Source organism: Jaculus jaculus, chromosome 18 (genome assembly GCF_020740685.1).
Source record: "Jaculus jaculus isolate mJacJac1 chromosome 18, mJacJac1.mat.Y.cur, whole genome shotgun sequence".
NCBI classification, from domain to species: domain Eukaryota; kingdom Metazoa; phylum Chordata; class Mammalia; order Rodentia; family Dipodidae; genus Jaculus; species Jaculus jaculus.
The window spans coordinates 44,856,869-44,871,462 of record NC_059119.1 but is presented as its reverse complement, the minus strand read 5'-3'; the positions used below and the strand labels follow the sequence as shown (position 1 = coordinate 44,871,462).

General features: G+C 46.4%; 1 protein-coding gene across 2 annotated transcripts in view; it reads left to right on the top strand.

The window, feature by feature from the left end:
• Positions 1-351: 351 nt before the first annotated feature.
• The window catches only part of Ston1 (stonin 1), a 65,748-nt gene continuing 51,505 nt past the window's right edge, over positions 352-14,594 (top strand). Inside the window, exon 1 of one of the 2 annotated variants that reach the window (XM_004660151.2) lies at positions 352-402. The gene's annotated coding sequence lies outside the window, so the exon portion shown is untranslated. Of the gene's footprint in view, positions 403-442; positions 462-14,594 lie in introns of those variants that run through there. The other variant, XM_045137391.1, reaches the window with a different exon arrangement.

Below are 14,594 nucleotides of genomic sequence, written 5' to 3'. Positions count from 1 at the left end.
CGAGCCTCGAACCGGGGTCCTTAGGCTTCACAGGCAAGCGCTTAACCGCTAAGCCATCTCTCCAGCCCCTCTTTTTTTAAAAGAAAATTTTTTTTTTTTTTAAATTTTTCCTCTAACTTTTTTTGCAGGAGGCACACAGTCTCTCTTCTTTTTGAGGAAGCGAAGGAAGAAAGCTCCAACTTGGAGGCAGGGAGATGGGCGGGGAGGATCCAGCAGGACCCGAGGAGGCGGGGCGGGGCCGGGAGGACGGGGTGCGCGGTGGCCGGCCCTGCCCACCCCTCCGCGGGGCAGCGCTGGGCCTCCCCTCCCCCAGCCCTCCTCCCCCTCCTCCCCCTCCTCCTCCTCCTCTTCCTCCCGGAGCGGATGGCGGCGGCCAGGCTCGGAGCCCCAAGCGCGCTGCCCGTGAGTGACCAGCCCCGGGGCACGGGCACCGGGGAAGCTTGGGGGAGCCCCTCTCCAGGGTGGGTGGGGATACCCCCAAAGTGCGCTGGGCCGGTGGGCGGGGGGAGGGTTGGTGTTGCGGATGGTGGTTCTAGTGCGCGCCGCCGGGGAGGCCGGACTTGGGCATCCCTGGGTCTCCTTGTGCCAGGGGAAGAAGAAGAGGTCAGTGCTCTGCTCCTGTGGACGGGACGAGGGCCCCTAGGACCCCTGCATGCCCACTACCCCCCCAACCCCAAGCCCCCAAACCTGGGTGACCTGCAGCTCCCCTCACTTTGGTCCTGGTTCCCTGTTCTTTTCGCTGCTGCACCCCCTCTTTCTCCAGGGAGGGCGGCTTGTCCCAAAGGGTCTTCTCCATCCTTTTCTCCCCTCCTGGCTCTCAGGTGACAAGCCAGGCCAAGAGCACGGCCCGCGGGCAGGGCAGTTCTTCACACTGTGGCCAGTTTTTGGTGCAAGGACGTCCTGCACCCCAGTGTGGTATTGGAACTTTGTAGGTGCAGGGAGGGAAAAAGGAATATATATTCTTTCTTGGAGTTTTACCTTTTCTTTTCTCTTCTTTTCCTTTTTTCTTTTTCTTCGAGGTAGGGTCTCACTCTAGCTCTGGCTGACCTGGAATTCACTCTGTAGTCTCAGGGTGGCCTCGAACTCACGGCCATCCTCCTTCCTCAGCCTCCCAGGTGCTGGGACTAAAGGCGTGCGCTACCAAGCTCAGTTGCCCATTTCTTTTTGAGTTTGGCATCAGTTTTTTTTGTTTTTTTTAACCTCTCAAACTCTGATCTACATTCCTCCAATGCTGTGTGTAAATTAGCCTCTCTACTCCTGAAGGAAACCGGAAAAATAATTAAAAAAGAAAAGAAGGAGAAAAAAAAATGTGAGTGCTTGCTTCAAGTACTGTGCAGAAAACTGGTCTTTGGAAAGTAGACTTCAGGGCCCAGGCTACTGTGTGAGCGGCATAAAGAAGTTAGTGTAGGGCTGGAGAGATGGCTTAGCGGTTAGGCGCTTGCCTGTGGAGCCTAAGGACCCCGGTTCAAGGCTCGATTCCCCAGGTCCCATGTTAGCCAGATGCACAAGGGGATGCACGCGTCTGGAGTTTCTTTGCAGTGGCTGGAAGCCCTGGCGCGCCCATTCTCTCTCTCCTTCTCTCTGTTACTTTCAAAGAAATAAATAAAAATGAACAAAAAAAATAAAAATAAAAAAGAAGTTAGTGTAGCTTGCTTTGTTAGACTTCCCCAGGCAAGCTGTCACAGCGTCCCCCTGGGCCAGCCAGGAGTTTTAATTTGCCTGGCACACCTGGGTAGGGCGGCTGTTGGCACTGGCATCCTGAGCTGGGCATCTGCAGGTCTCCCCTTCCCTTCCTTTCCATCTCACACTTTCCCTCTCATAAGCTAGAGTTGTGTAAACAGGATGGCCATGGAAGGAGGCCGAAGTGAACTGAAACGCAGACACCAACTATTTTAATCCCGAGGCCGCGGCTTGAACTTCACTGTGATTGGGTGAAAGAGCTGTTTAGTTCACTTGTGTGGTTTTTCTGCAAGGGCTCATTATGGCTGAATCAGTGTTTCCATGACAGGCTTGATTCTCTGGGGGTTTCTAGGGAACCTGCACATTCTTGCATGGGACTGGATGGATGGAGTTTGGAATCTAGAGTTTTTTAAGGATTAATCTGGGTTGATGGTGCAAACCCGCCTCTCACTCAGGATCAGAGCTGCAGGTTTACTTACACATGACCAGGAGGAGAGTGACCACAGCTGGGCGGTGAGAGCTGGGTGGACTCCCTCCCATCAGGTTGTGAGCAAACATTAGAACCGGGCAGGGTGTAAATAAAGATGACCAGGGTGATGATGCATTTGCTGAAAATGAAACAAAAGCGTAACTTCACTAGGATGTGGCTCTCTGCTTTCATAGTAATAAGCAGGAAGCTAAAAAGCCCATATGATTTACCAGTGGTCTCAAAGCATCATTGATATAAGGTCGTGTCGAGACCTTCCTAAGTCCATGGAAGGTTGAACTAGATTGACCCCTTTCTTAGAAAAACAATGTACTCTGATTAGCATCTTTGGTCTCTTCCTTTTCCTGAGAATTTCCAGTCGGGTATCTAATGCTGTGGAAGTGAGCCTTATGCTCACTGTGTGTGTTCATCTTTGTAACCCCTGATGGAAGGAAACAGGGAGGTTTGACATGTCTCCAGCCACCAGAGGTTGCTCAGTAGCCTGTACTGGGTGCCGGGGACGGATGAAGGCCATAACGGGTCCCTGACCTAAGGGTCGAGGGGTGGTGGTAAGGTGAAAGTCACATTTCCGAACAGCCACGTGGGCATCATCTGTCTGAATCAAATGAACTGGAAATACATGAACTGTGGAACCTACAGAGAGGCAGGAAGACAGGAGTTGTTAAGTAAAAACCATTCAAAGGGACGCCGCGATGCCTTCTAAGCACCATGTTGTCCAAGAATACTGGAGGTGCTTCAGGAGAAGGGGGTGAATTTAAAAAGCAAACTGTATGAAAAGACATCATAAATATTGGAATTAAAAGCATTGAAATGAATGGTGGGATCATAACTGTTTTTTATTTTCTTTGTGGTAATCATGGTAATCCTCCTAACTCAGCCTCTTGAGTGCTGGGACTAAAGGCCTCAGATAGTTTAATTAATTAATTAATTAATTAACTATTTTTACCTTTTTATGAGAGAGAAGTAGGGGGAGAGGGAGAGAATTGGTGTGCCAGGGTCTGTAGCCATTGCAACTGAACTCCAGACGTGTGCGCCACATTGTGCAAACGTGAGACCTTGTGTGTCTAGCTTATATGGGTTCTGGGGAGTCAAACCTGGGACCTTAGGCTTTGTAGGCAAGCCCCTTAACTACTAAGCCATCTCTCCAGCCAATTTTTTTTTCTTTTGTTCATTTTTATTTATTTATTTGAGAGTAACACAGAGAGAAAGTGGGCGCGCCAGGGCTTCCAGCCGCTGCACACGAACTCCACGCGTGCGCCCCCTTGTGCATCTGGCTAACGTGGGTCCTGGGGAACCGAGCCTCGAACCGGGGTCCTTAAGCTTCACAGGCAAGCGCTTAACTCCTAAGCCATCTCTCCAGCTCTATTTTTTAATTAAAAAAAATTTTTGTTTTCGAGGTAGTGTCTCACTCTAGCCCAGGCTGACCTGGAACTGACTCAGTATTCTCAGGGTGGCCTTGAACTCTTGGTGATCCTCCTACCTCTGCCTCCCGAGTGCTGGGATTAAAGGCGTGCGCCACCACGCCCGGCATCTTCAGCCTGTCTGTATTAATTATGAAAGTGCCTCTTCCTCCTGTCTCTTTCATTTCTCACTGTCACTTTTCTTTGGAATTCTGAGAATTATTCCAGATCTAGTCAGAAAGGGCAGCTCACTTTTCCTGGGGAACAGTTCTACCACAGGAAGTGTCCAGGTTTCTGTGGATGCTTTCCAGCCAGACTGGCTGGAGGGCCCCATGGAATATTCTAGAGCAGTCTTAATAAAAAGACAAGAGTTTGAAAGTAGACCAGGCAAAGTATGTCTTAGGACTCTGTCTGGGCGGCCTTCATAGTAGAGGGAGTGTAATGGGTAGAAAAGCTCACTGTTTCTTGATGCTTATCACTATGAAAACACAATAGACTCTCTTTTGGAAGCCTGAGTGGGCGATCTTGTGCATTGTTGGTCAGGTTGGCTGGGTCAGTGGAGAGGAGGCATGCGACATCCCGTGGTGCCCTCAAAGGCAGCCAGCCCCTGGCTGCACCGTCTGGAAAGACGCCTCCTTAGTGGCGTTTACCTACATGTCCTTAGGAGGCTCAGTTTTCCTGAAACACGTGGCCGGTCAAATGCCTGGAGACTTGCCGAGTTTTGCTCTTCTGCTCCTCAGCGGGAAGCTTCTGGAAGGTTGATGGTTCTAAAATGGTAGTCACCTCCTTGATGAAAAAATAGATGTCCCCGGTCTTGTTTGCATTTAACAAATGAGATGACTGTTTTCAGGTCTCGGCGCCAGGACTCCTTGTGAGCATTTTTTCTGTTGTTTCTAATAAATGCTATGATTCCCATTTGATTCATTTTAACAAAAGGAAGCTCATGTGTAGGATTTTATAGTATTAATTTTCGTGTGTATGGATACACACACACACACAAATACATACATACACACACACACACATATATGTATATATGTAAATATATTGAGACATGGTCTCATGTAGCCCAGGCTGGCCTCAAGCTTGCTATGTAGCCAAAGCTGGCCTTAAACTCCTGATCCTCCACTGCTGGGATTGCAGCTGTATGCCACCATGTCCCTTTTATGCAGGGCTGGGGATTGAACCAAGTGCTTCATTCATTCTAGGCAAGCATCCCCAGACCTATGTCTTATAGTGCTGTTTTTGTTTTTTTTTTTTTACTAACTTTGATTTAATTTAATTAAAAATTTTATTTTTATTTCTTTGAGTAAGAGAGAGAGGGAAGGACAGAGAGAGAGACAGAGAGAGAGAGAATGGGCGTGCCAGGGCTTCCAGCCATTGCAAATGAATGCCAGATGCATGTGCCCCCTTGTGCATCTGGCTAACATGGGTCCTGGGGAATTGAACCTGGGTCCTTTGGCTTTGCAAGCAAGTGCCTTAACTGCTAAGCCATTCCTCCAGCACTCACTTATGTATTTATTTATTTATTTATTTTTGGCTTTCTGAAGCAGGGTCTCACTATAGCCCAGGCTGACTTGGAACTCACTCTGTAGTCCTAGGCTGGCCTTGAACTCAGCTTCCTGAATGTTGGGACATCTTAACTTCTGGGTGCTGGGATTAGAGGTGTAAGACACTAAGCCTGTTTTTTTTCTTTCCAAATAAAAATAAAATAAAATAATTTATTTGAGAGAAAAGAGAGAGAGAGAATGGGCGTGCTAGGATCTCCTGCTCCTGCAAACAATTCCAGATACATACGGCCCTTTGTGTATCTGGCTTTACGTGGGTGCTAGGGAATCAAACCTGAATGTCAGGCTTTGCATGCAAGTGCCTTTAAACATTGAGCAATCTCCCTAGCCCAAAATTTATTTTTATTTATTTGTTTCCTTTTTTAAAAAATGTTTATTTATTTGAGAGAGAGAAAGAGGAAGAGAGAGAGACAGACTCAGGGGAGAGAATGGGTATGCCAGGGTCTTCACCCACTACAAGCGAACTCCAGAAGCATGTGCCATCTTGTGTATCTGAGAATTGAACCTGGTCTTTTGGCTTTGCAGGCTAGTGCCTTAATAGCGCTCCAGCCCCCCAAATTTATTTTTATTTTATTTATATATTTTTGTTTTTTTGAGGCAGAGTCTCACGCTAGCCCAGGCTGACCTGGAATTCACTATGGAGTCTCAGGGTGGCCTCGAACTCACAGCGATCCTCCTACCTCTGCCTCCCTAGTGCTGGGATTAAAGGCATGCACCACCGTGCCCGGCTCCAAATTTATTTTTAACTAACAACATATACCTTATATTCCCTACATATCCTTTCTCATAGTCTCACTTTTTAGTTTTATTTATTTGTGTGTGTGAGAGAGAGAATATATGGGCCTGCCAGGGCCTCTGGTCACTGCAAATGAACTCCGGATGCATGCATCACCATATACCTGACTTACATGGGTTCTGGGGAATTGAACCTGAGTCCTTAGGTTTTGCAGGCAAGCACCTTAACTGCTAAGCTGTCTCTCCAGCCCTAGTTGCATTTTTGTTACCTATTTTACATTGTTTTGATTTTCAGTGTGTTTTGGTGGTGTTACTTTTGATAGCCCACATCTTTCTTCTGAGCTTGCTTTTCTTTTCTTTTTTTTTTTTGTTTATTTTTTATTTATTTGAGAGCGACAGACACAGAGAGAAAGACAGATAGAGGGGGAGAGAGAGAATGGGCGCGCCAAGGCCTCCAGCCTCTGCAAACGAACTCCAGACGCGTGCGCCCCCTTGTGCATCTGGCTAACGTGGGACCTGGGGAAGCGAGCCTCGAACAGGGGTCCTTAGGCTTCACAGGCAAGCGCTTAACTGCTAAGCCATCTCTCCAGCCCTGAGCTTGCTTTTCTTCTTGTCAGTGTAAATTTCAACTCTTTTTTTCCCTCCCCCTTTCTCCTCTACACCCCAACCCCAAGGTTGAACATAAACTTGTTTTGTGGTTTAGGATAGCCATAAACTCATGATCTTCATACCTCCACCTCCTGAGTACAGGCAATACTAGAAGTTCTCCCAAAAAGGCCTCTGTGAAGTTTTAAAGTATTTGTGTTCATGAAAATGTCTTGTTGGCTGTAACTTACAAATGAAAGATTAGCTTGGTATACAATTCCAAACAAAATTGTTTTCCGTCACGACTGAGAAGATACGATTCCATAGTATCTATTGATACTATTAAGAAGCCTGGGAGTTGGAGAGATGGCTTAGTGGTTAAGGTGCTTGCCTGTGAAGCCTAAGGACCCAGGTTCGATTCTTCAGGTCCCACGTAAGCCAGATGCACATGGTGGTGCATGCATCTGAAGTTTGTTTGCAGTGGCTGGAGGCCCTGGTGCGCCCATTCTCACTCTCTGTCTCTCTCCTGCTCTCTTGTCTCAAATAAACAAATAAAAATAAATTTAAAAAATTTAAAAAAAAAGTCTGAGCCGGGCGGGGTGGCACACGCCTTTAATCCCAGCACTCGGGAGGCAGAGGTAGGAGGATCGCTGTGAGTTCAAGGCCACCCTGAGACGACAGAGTTAATTCTAGGTCAGCCTGGACCAGAGTGAGACCCTACCTTGAAAAACCAAAAAAAAAAAAAAAAAAAAAAAAGTCTGATGACAAGTGATTGTCATTTCAGGCAATCTTTCTTCTCCTTAAAGTGTACTATAATTATTTCTAGGCATGAATTTAGTGAATTTTATTCTATTCACAAGTCAGTTAGCATTTGTGGTTTTTTAGCTGAGTGACCTTAGGCAAGTTACCTGATTTCTCTGACTCCTAATCTATAAAATGGAAATAGTAGGCTGCAGAGATAGCTTAAGGCACTTGCCAGCAAAGCCAAAAGGACCCAGGTTCAGTTTCCCAGTACCCACGCAAAGCTAGATGCACGAGGTGGTGCGTGTGTCTAGAGCTCGTTTGCAGTGACTGGGAGGCCCTGGTGTGCCCATTTTCTCCCTCCCTCCCTCTCTCCTACCCTCTCTCGCTCTCTATCTGCCTCCATCTCTCTTTCTCTCCCTTTTTCAAAAAGAATATTTAAAAAAATAAAAAATGGAAATAGTAATAGTATACACTTCAAGGGTGTTTGTGAGGAGATAATGTGTGAAAATCTGTTAGAATAGCCGCTGCCACAATAAGGAAGTTGTGGGGGATTGAATGTGACCCCCATAGACTCAGAGAGGTTTTTTTTTTTTTTGAGACCTTGTCTTTATTTATTTATTTGAGAGGGGGAGAAAGAGATAGGGGGGGCCAGAATGGGCATGCCAGGGCCTCCAGCCACTGCAAACGAACTCCAGATGCATGCGCCCCTTTGTGCAGCAGAGATTTTTTTTAAGAAGTTTTATTTTTTTTAAAATTTATTTCCAAGGAGAAGAGAGAGGGAAGGAGGGAAGAAAAGAGGGAGAGGGGGAGAGAGAGAGAGAGAATATCTGAGAATGGCACACCAGAGCTTCTAGCCACTGCGAATGAACTCCAGATACCTGTGCCGCTTTGTGAATCTGGCTTTATGTGGGCACTGGGGAATTGAACCCAGGTCATTGGGCTTTGTAGGCAAGTGCCTTACTCACTGAGCCATCTCTCCAGCCCTCAAGTGCTTTATTAAGCTTGGGACTTAGGTCTCCAGTGCCTGGCTGGAGGAGGTGTCACTGGGGGTGGATCCTGGGATCCAGCGCAGAGGTGTGTTTGGGGGTGGATCTGTTTCCAGCCCAAAGGGGTGGAAGGGGCAGGTTTTGTGCTCTGGTGGGTGTGTGTGTGTGTGTGTGTGTGCGTGCGCGCGCGCTGGTGATGGTGTCTTGCTTTGTCTTTCTTTGTTTGGATCTGTGAAAGGACATCAGCTTCTTCTGCCATTATGCAACTTTCCTTGCATTTGAAAGCTTGGAAAAACAAAACAAAACAAAACAAAACACTTTCCTGGGCTGGAGGGATGGCTTAGCGGTTAAGGCACTTGCCTGTGAAGCCTGAGGACCCAGGTTCAATTCCCCAGAATACACGTAAGCCAGATGCACATGGTGGTGCATGCATCTGGAGTTTGTTTGCGGTGGCTAGAGGCCCTGGCGTACCTATTCTCTCTCTCTTTCCCTCCCTCCCTCTGTCTGTCTCTAATAAATAAATAAATGAAAATAAAATCTCTTCCTCCCATAAATTGTGTCTGGCTTAGATGTTCATCCCATCAACATGGAGCTGACTACAACAGAAGCATAAAACCATCACAAGCTATTATCAATGCTTTTATATTTTTAAAGGATTTCTTAAGGTTTTTTTTTGTTTGTTTGTTTTTGTTTTGTTTTTTTGAGGTAGGGTCTTGCTCTAGCCCAGGCTGATTTGGAATTCACTATGTAATCTCACGGTGGTCTCAAACTCACAGTGATCCTCCTACCTTTGCCTCCCAAGTGCTGGGATTAAAGGCATGTGCCACCATGCCCGGCTTGATTTTTTAAGCTTAAAAAAAATTTCTTTTTTGGCATGTGTTTGATGTGTGTGTGTAGTGCATGCATGCATGTGTGCAGATGCACATACTCTGTGCACAAGCTTGTAGAGGCCAGAGGACAATATCAAGTCTTTCTTCTGCATTATTTTCTCGAGATGGAGTCTCTCACTAAACCTGTAGCTGCTGACCTTTTCGTCAGACCGACTGACCTGCAGTGCCCAGGGCTTTTCCTGCCTCTGGCCTGCATAGGACAGGGGTCACAAGCATATGTGGCCATGCCCAGCTTTAAAAAAAAAATTATTGACAACTTCCAGAATTGTAGACAATAACCCATGGTAATTCCCTCTCCCCCCATTTTCCCCTTCACAACTCCACTCTCCATCATATCCCCTCCCCATCTCAATCAGTCTCTCTTTTATTGTGATGTCATGATCTTTTCCTCTTATTATGACAGTCTTGTGTAGGTAGTGTCAGGCACTGTGAGGTCATGGATGTCCAGGCCATTTTGTGTCTGGAGGGAGCACGTTGCAAGGAGTCCTACCCTTCCTTTGGCTCTTACATTCTTTCTGCCACCTCTTCCGCATTAGACCCTGAGCCCTGGAAGGTGTGATCAAGATATTACTCAGTACTCCAGGCACTTCTTTCCAGCACCATGATACCTTCTGAGTTGTCCCAAGGTCACTGCCATCTAAAATGAGAAGATTCTTTACCAAAAGTGAGAGTAGCATTAATATAAGGGTATGAATATTAAGAGAAGTGCTTACTGTGTAGTTTGATGAGCATAGGATATACATTTTTCCAGACATCAGCAGATGTTACACCCCTAGGGCTCATGACTACCCCTGTTTTAAGTTTTTAATATCAGGGATGCATTCCCTTCCATGGAGCGGGCCTCCAGTTCAATTAGAGGGCAGTTGGTTTCCACCATGACAGACGTGCCACTATTGCACCCGTTGGCTCATTTGGCTTTACTTGAGTGGACTTTTTTTAAAAAAATATTTTTATTTATTTATTTATTTATTTATTTATTTATTTATTTGAGAGCAATAGATAGAGAGAGAAAGAGGGAGAGAGAGAGAGAATGGGTGCGTCAGGGCCTCCAGCCACTGCAAACAAACTCCAGGTGTGCGCGCCCCCTTGTGCATCTGTCTAACGTGGGTCCTGGGGAATCAAGCCTCAAACCAGGGTCCTTAGGCTTCACAGGCAAGCGCTTAACTGCTAAGCCATCTCTTCAGCCTGTTGAGTGGACTTTTTAAAAAAATATTGACTAAGATTTTTAATTACTAAAGTATTTATATAATTTATTTATGTATGTGTGAGAGAGATACACAGAGAGAGAGAGATTGGGCACGCCAGGGCCTGCAGCCACTGCAAACGAAGTCCAGACGCATGCGCCCCCTTGTGCATCTGGCTTACTTGGGGCCTGAGGAATTGAACTTAGGACTTTAAGCTTTGCAGGCACTTTAAGCTTTGCAGGCAAGCACCTTAACCATTAAGCCATCTCTCCAGCTCTAACTACATTATTTAAAATTTTTATATTGTCTTGTTATTTGTGAAGTGGAACCCCCCCCCCAAAGCAAATGCATGTACATTTACTTCTGGATGTGCAGCTCATGAGCCAGAGCCTCAGAGGAGACTCCTGAGCACTGCGTCGTGACAGGACCAGCCTCACAGGAGGCTGGCACCGTTCTCTATGTGAAATCTTCTCCTCGATGGCACCATGTTCTCAGCGCAGAAGAGATATGATTATCCCCAAACACTGATCCCCTACTGTTTACTTAGATTGTCCTTAGATTAAAAAGTTAATAAAAGATTACAAAGGTGAATGCTGCACCATTACCTCATGTGAGCGTGCCCACATGTATGGACAGTGGAACCTCATGTGAGCGTGCCCACATGTATGGAGAATTGAACCTCATGTGAGCATGCCCACATATAAGGACAGTAGAATCTCGTGTGAGCGTGCCTACATGTATGGACAGCGGAAACTTGTGTGAGCGTGCCCACATTTATGTACAGTAGAACCTGTGTGAGCGTCCCCACATGTATGGACAGTAGAATCTCGTGTGATCATGCCCACATGTATGGACAGTAGAATCTTGTGTGAGCGTGCCCACATGTATGGACAGTAGAATCTCGTGTGAGCATGCCCACGTGTATGGGCGAAAGAGGACGAGCGTCACGTGGAGACTGTGCTCCCTGCGTAGCGTGGTAAACCGATGTTGGCTCTCTCTTCTCGGCAGTCAGGTTTACCGCGTCTGTCACCGCTAAGAAATGTTCACACTGGACCATTGATGGTGCTGCAGCTCCAAACCAAAGCCTTTCCCGTCCTAGACAAGCGCCTGCCCCCGAGCAGGGCATCTCTCTTTGTAGCCAAGTTTGACCTTGAGCTTGCTATCCACTTGTGTCAGAATCTTAAGCGCTGGAAGGACAGGCATGTGCCTCCACACCTGGTCCAGTAATAATTCGTGTGGCTGACATCCTTTCTGGGACTGTTGATGGATCTCAGCAGAGCCTGTTTGTAGCCTTTAAAGCCATTCATAGGGGCTGGTAGGACGGCTTAGCGCTTAAGGCGTTTGCCTGCAAAGCCAAAGGACCCAGGTTTGATTTCCCAGGACCCACGTTAGCCAGATGCACAAGGAGATGCACACACCTGGAGTTTGTTTGCAGTGGCTGGAGGCCCTGGCGCGCCCATTCTCTCTCTGCCTCCCTTTTTCTCTGTCAAATAAATAAATAAAAATAAAATATTAAAGTAGTTCACAGAAAGCCAGCTGTTCTGAGCTTTCCCAACAAGACTTGTTCTTAATTTTTTTTAAATTTTTTCATTTGTTTATTTGAGAGCGACAGACACAGAGAGAAAGACAGATAGAGGGAGAGAGAGAGAATGGGCGCGCCAGGGCTTCCAGCCTCTGCAAACGAACTCCAGATGCGTGCGCCCCCTTGTGCATCTGGCTAACGTGGGACCTGGGGAACCGAGCCTCAAACCAGGGTCCTTAGGCTTCACAGGCAAGCGCTTAACCACTAAGCCATCTCTCCAGCCCAACTTGTTCTTAATTTTAAGGAAATCAAAGCAGCAATAGTTCCACGCAGCCTTTTCTCTGACCCTCCCATCTACTCGAAATCATAATGGAAAAGAAATAGACTTTGGAGTTAAGCAGACCTGCATTTTTATTTTTTAAAAATGTTTATTTATTTGAGGGAGATGCAGAGAGAGACAGACACAAACAGAGAGAGACAGGGTGCACTCGGTCCTTTTGCCACTGCAAACAAACCCTGATGCATGCATCACTTTAGCTACTTGACTTCACATGAGTGCTGAGTAATTGAACCAGGCCATGAAGCTCTGCAAGCAAATAGCTTTAACCAGTGAGCAACCTCGCCAATCCCAGACCTGTATTTCACTATTATTATTTTTTCTCAAGATAGGGTCTTGCTGTAGCTCAGGCTGACCTGGAATTAGTCCCAGGCTAACCTCAAACTCACAGTGATCCTACAATATCAGCTCCTGAGTGCTGGGATTAAAAGCATGCACCGCCATGCCTGGGAAAGAGAGAGAGAAAATGGTTATGCCAGGGCCTCCAGCCACTGCACACATGGTACTTTGTGAATCTGGCTTTACGTGGGTACTGGGGGATTGAGCCCCAGGTTGTTAGGCTTTGCAGGCAAGTGCCTTAACCACTTAGAAATCTCTCCAGCCCATTTTTTTTTTAAATTAACAACTTCCGCAATGATAAAGAATATCCCATGGTAATGCCCTCCCTCCCCCCACTTTCCCCTTTGAAACTCCCTTCTCCATCATATCCCCTCCCCCTCTCAATCAGTCTCTCTTTTATTTCGATTTCGTGATCTTATCCTCCTATTATGATGGTCTTGTGTAGGTAGTGCAAGACATATATATATATATATATATATATATATATATATATATATATACACACACACACACACATACATACATATATATATTATATGTATATATATTAATTTTTTGGTTTATTTATATTTATTTATTTGAGAGCGACAGACAGAGAGAGAAAGAGGCAGAGAGAGAATGGGAGTGTCAGGGCCTCCAGCCACTGCAAACGAACTCCAGATGCATGCACCCCCTTGTGCATCTGGCTTACATGAGTCCTGGGGAATCGAGCCTCAAACTGTGGTCCTTAGGCTTCACAGGCAAGCGCTTAACTGCTTAGCCATCTCTCCAGCCCCAATACATGTATTTTTAATGCAAGAGTTGCAACCAAGTCAATGTGTGGCCTTGGATAAGTTAACGTCTCTGAGGCTATTTCCTTCTTTATAAAGCAATGATAAACCTGGCGTGGTGGCGCACACCTTTAATCCCAGCACTCAAGAGGCAGAGGTAGGAGGATCGTCGTGAGTTCGAGGCCATCCTGAGACTACATAGTGAATTCCAGATCAGCCTGGGCTGGAGTGAGACCCTACCTCGAAAAACCAAAATAAATAAATAAATAAAGCAATGATAAGAAAGTACTGCCATAAGTTGGTCTGAAACTGAGTGAGATGACAGGAAATAATGGGAGCCAAGAGCTTGACACTGGCAAAGACACAGATGACGGTCTCTTCCCATTGTCCGCCCTTTCCTGCCCGGATTCCTTCAAGCCAGCATTGTGTTTCCTAAGGGCTAGTCAGGAAGTAGTCACAGAGAGGACACGACGGGCCTCTCCGTAGCTTTGATTTTCTGGGTAATCAATTAGGATTCTCTTGGATGAGTTTCCTTACAATTTGATTTTATTTATTTATTTTTTCGGGGGGGAGGGGGTTGAGGTAGGGTTTCGCTCCAGTCCAGGCTGACCTGCATGGAGTTCACTATGTAGTCTCGGGGTGGCCTCCAACTCATAGTGACCCTCCTACCTCTGCCTCCCGAGTGCTGGGATTAAAGGCGTGCGCCACCATGCCCGGCTAATGTTTTTTTTTTTTTTTTTTAATGCCTCATTACATGTCAGCTTAAAAAATTTTGGGGGGGCTGGAGAGATGGCTTAGTGGTTAAGCGCTTGCCTGTGAAGCCTAAGGACCCCGGTTCGAGGCTCGGTTCCCCAGGTCCCACGTTAGCCAGATGCACAAGGGGGCGCACGCGTCTGGAGTTCGTTTGCAGAGGCTGGAAGCCCTGGCGTGCCCATTCTCTCTCTCTCCCCCTATCTGTCTTTCTCTCTGTGTCTGTCGCTCTCAAATAAATAAATAAAAAATTAAATTTTTTTTTTAATTTTTAAAATTTATTAGAGAGAGAGAGAGAGAGTGCCAAGGCCTCTAGCCACTGCAAACAAATTCAAGATGCATGCACCACCTTGTGCACATGGCTTATGTGGGACCTGGAGAATCGAACCAGGGTCCTTAGGCTTCACAAGCATGCACCTTAACTGCTAAACCATCTCTCCAGCCCACATGTCAGCATTTCTGTGTGGGGTAATTTGTCTCCAGTTCATCCTTTGGCTAATTATTTTGGCTTTTACTTTTTTGTCATTTTACTTTTAGAGTAATTTTTAAATTTATTTGAGAGCAAGAGAAAGAAAGAGGTTGATATGAGAGAGAGAGAGAGAGAGAGAGAGAGAGAG